Source organism: Perissodus microlepis, chromosome 4 (assembly GCF_051167445.1).
Source record: "Perissodus microlepis isolate ML-2025 ecotype Zambia chromosome 4, ASM5116744v1, whole genome shotgun sequence".
Taxonomy (NCBI): Eukaryota; Metazoa; Chordata; class Actinopteri; order Cichliformes; family Cichlidae; genus Perissodus; species Perissodus microlepis.
In genome coordinates, this window is record NC_140464.1 from 19,204,655 (window position 1) to 19,208,198 (window position 3,544).

The 3,544-nt window shown below is 36.4% G+C and overlaps 1 pseudogene across 1 annotated transcript; it reads right to left on the minus strand.

The window, feature by feature from the left end:
- Positions 1-2,188: 2,188 nt before the first annotated feature.
- LOC146388790 (immunoglobulin heavy variable 3-48 pseudogene) lies at positions 2,189-2,706 on the minus strand (annotated as a pseudogene). Its single transcript, XR_014800000.1, has 2 exons — positions 2,626-2,706; positions 2,189-2,553 (listed from the first exon to the last, which is right to left on the minus strand). The product of XR_014800000.1 is annotated as an immunoglobulin heavy variable 3-48 pseudogene (transcript).
- Between the last annotated feature and the right edge of the window lie 838 nt (positions 2,707-3,544).

Genomic DNA, 3,544 nt, shown 5'->3' on the forward strand with positions numbered 1-3,544 from the left:
TAACAATAATAATGTAGTATAGTGCACTTTAAGAGTTCAAGTAGAGGAGAAAAGCGTTATTGTGTGTTATAGTGTCCAGCATTTTTGTGCAAGTGATTGCTCACAGTTTGTTTATCTTAAACAAACACAAATATATAAGCGGATCAAAAAAGATTACACTGATGATGTTCAAAAGAACTCGTATATTAGGGTGAAAAACATCATTTAGAAGAAGGATGAAAATTTTAAGATTATTTACATAGATTTATACATGTCAATTTATTCTTCACAGTCATAAACACGTATAAACATGACAGCTTTGCAAACATATTTTTGCAATAAGGTAGTTTCATTGTGTTTTTAAGTAGATTTATGGAGTATGATTGCTATGTTGTACTTAATTTACGTGACTGTGAAAGGCAGAAAGCAAACTGCAGAGTTTTTTTTACAGAGTTTCTTCCTCTTGTGTCACTGTGACTCTCGAGCACAATAATAAACAGCTGAATCCTCAGTTGTCAGGCTGTTCATCTGCAGATACACCTGCTTTCTGCTGTTGTCTCTGGAGATGCTAAACCGACCTCTGACTGACTGAGAGTAGAAGCTGCCACTACTGTCACCCCAGATGACAGCAATCCACTCCAGTCCTTTTCCAGCAGCCTGTCTGATCCAAGCAACATGAATATCACTGCTGAACCCTGAGTATGTACAGGTCAGTCTGTGGGAGTCTCCGGGCCTTTTAATCACAGATTCAGACTCAGTCAGTGTTTGACTCTCAGTACCTACAGACAAAAAGAATGATTAGTGACTGTTTTCCGAGTATATCAGTTCAATTTCACAACAATGTTAGTAAAACAACTGCACTTTCCTTACCAGCCCAATAAATTGAAAGAATTAGAAAGGATTAGCCTTCACCTAAGGATTTACATCCCTAATAAGCAGAAGGAGCCTCACTATCTGTTTAATGTCTCCCATTACAATGGCCTCACTGTGTTAACTTTCAACATGCATGTAAAGTAGTGGCAGGAGTGCTCTTAAAGTGAGAAAGTGATATTACTATAACTAATGTGATATAATTAAATATGTAACCTCTCTAATTGCGACGTTGCTGAATTTGATTTTTATATTTTTGGGGGCAGTGTATAAATTGCTGACTGACAGATCAGCTGATCTGCTCTCTGACTTGACTGACCATCGACCCTCTATAACTCTGAGGAACAAACTGAAGATAAGGTTCCAACCTAACCAAATACCCTTTAAAGGAACAATTCAAATAATTAAGGACAATGACTTTAAATTTTATTTCATTTTGTGAAAGGCCCAGGTTGTAATTTCTGTTATGAACCTATTACCTGTTGATAACTAAAGTCACAGTTAACTGAAATTCCTGTGTTTTGATTGTTTTTACACATATCCAGCTTCTCCCCTAACATAGAGTAAGGTGTATTTGGGTTACATACAGTACATGTAATTATGAACAAAGTATCATCAAAATGGTTACTCCTCTGATCCTAGGTGTTTTTCATGCCTTTGCACTTTTAGTGTTTCTTTCAGCGTGTTGATGATGTCAAAGTGCAGTTTATTTCTCTAAATGTGTTGTGTTTTTTGTGTCTGTGTTTTTGAGTTTTCATATGGCATTGCTTCCTCTTCTGAGAAGGTGGGCCAGCGACAGAAGAGTTGTCTCTGGAGATGTTAAGCCGTCCTCTGACTGACTGAGATCCGTGGGTGCTACTACTATCATAAGCAATTTAAGCAATCCACTAGTCCTTTTCAAGCAGCCTGTCTGATCCAAACATTACTATAATTACTGAACCCTGAGTATGTACAAATCAGTCTGTGGCCTTTTAACTGCTGATTCAAACTGAGTCAGTGTTTGACCCTCAGGACCTGATAAACAAATAATTAGCTTCTTATTTCAAGCATATAAATTCATAATGTTAAAAGAAAGAATACTTTGTCCTTACCAGCCCAATAAACTGAGAGGACAGGAAAAACAAACACAAATCCAGAACTGTCCATTGTAAAAGTCTCTCTGTCCAGTCTACAGTGCTGTAAATCCATCACATAGTCCCAGTTTTATAATTACATAACCCATACGTATAAGACTATGTATCAGAATTTGTATTTGCGCAACCACTACCTCTATCATTTCTTTCCCTTGAATAATAATAATAATCAGTTATCTTAGAGCTCCTCCTCTGGTAGTTTCATATTATAACTGTTCAGGCACCGAGAGGTTTTTGTTCAGCTCTGCTGATGGTTTGTGATACTGTGGCTCTTTTGCACAATAATAAACAGCTGAATCCTCAGTCGTCAAGCTGTTCATCTGCAGATACAGCTGCTTTCTGCTGTTGTCTCTGGAGATGGTAAATCTGCCTCTGAATGACTGAGAGTAGCGGATCTCATTACCATTAGAGTGGATCCAAGCAACCCACTCCAGTCCTTTTCCAGCAGCCTGTCTGACCCAAGCAGCATGAATTTCCCAACCGAACCCTGAGTATGTACAGGTCAGTCTGTGGGAGTCTCCAGGCCTTTTAATCACTGATTCAGACTCAGTCAATGTTTGAGCCTCAGTACCTACAGACAAAAACAAAATTAGCTTCTTTATTTCAAACATTTCATAATGTTTCAGAAATGTGCTGTCCTTACCAGCCCAGTAAACTGACACTATAAGGAAAACAAACATAAAGGCAGGACAGTTCATTGTAAAAGTCATGTCCCTCTGCTCAGTCTACAGTTGTGTAAATCAACCATGCAGTCTTTGTGTTATATTTGGCAACACTTATGTAAAAATCTGAATTTGCATCAGTTTCTTCTCCTCAAAGAGGAACACATGTCATGTCACACAAACCTCTGCACATCACTTATATTAGTCAGGTAAATCTTATAAATGCACAAATTATATTTATTATTTATGAAAAAATAGATAATAATTTTCTCTCAAACTGTATGAAAATCTCCATAAGTGCTAATTATTAAACACATGTTCTATGAAGATATTAATACTGTGGGAACAATATGACTTGTTACTGCTAAAGTTCATGTTGATGGCATCTCTGAAAAAGTTTCACAAACAACAAGTTGTTGCTTAAAAACCAGCACTAAATCAGGAAACCGTTTTATCAAACATCTGAACCTCCACAAAAAAGTAAAATACATTAAAACTGTCACTCAGCATGAATGATGAATGACATTCAACCTAACATAAAAATCCGAACTCTAAAGGCTAAAGTTAAATAAAACCTAAATAAACTCAATCAAAATTTCAAACTCAGATATATTTAAGATTCAAAACTCAAAATCAACACAAAATTCTAAGAACAGGACTTCTGCATGGTTTAGGAGCATTGCATTTTTAAAACATTTTTTGTTGTTTGTTGGTTTTTCTTACAAATGAGTAAAGATTACATTACAGAGCATTTTCTATTATTTCATGGAAGTAAGTGTTGGATGAGTTATTTCGTGTTTAATAAAGTTGATAAAAAGCGTTCTTATCTAAGTGGTCTGGTCTTGTAAGCATAAGTGGGGTGAGAGCCTCTCTTCTTGTGGCTTCATGTCAGTGTGGAGT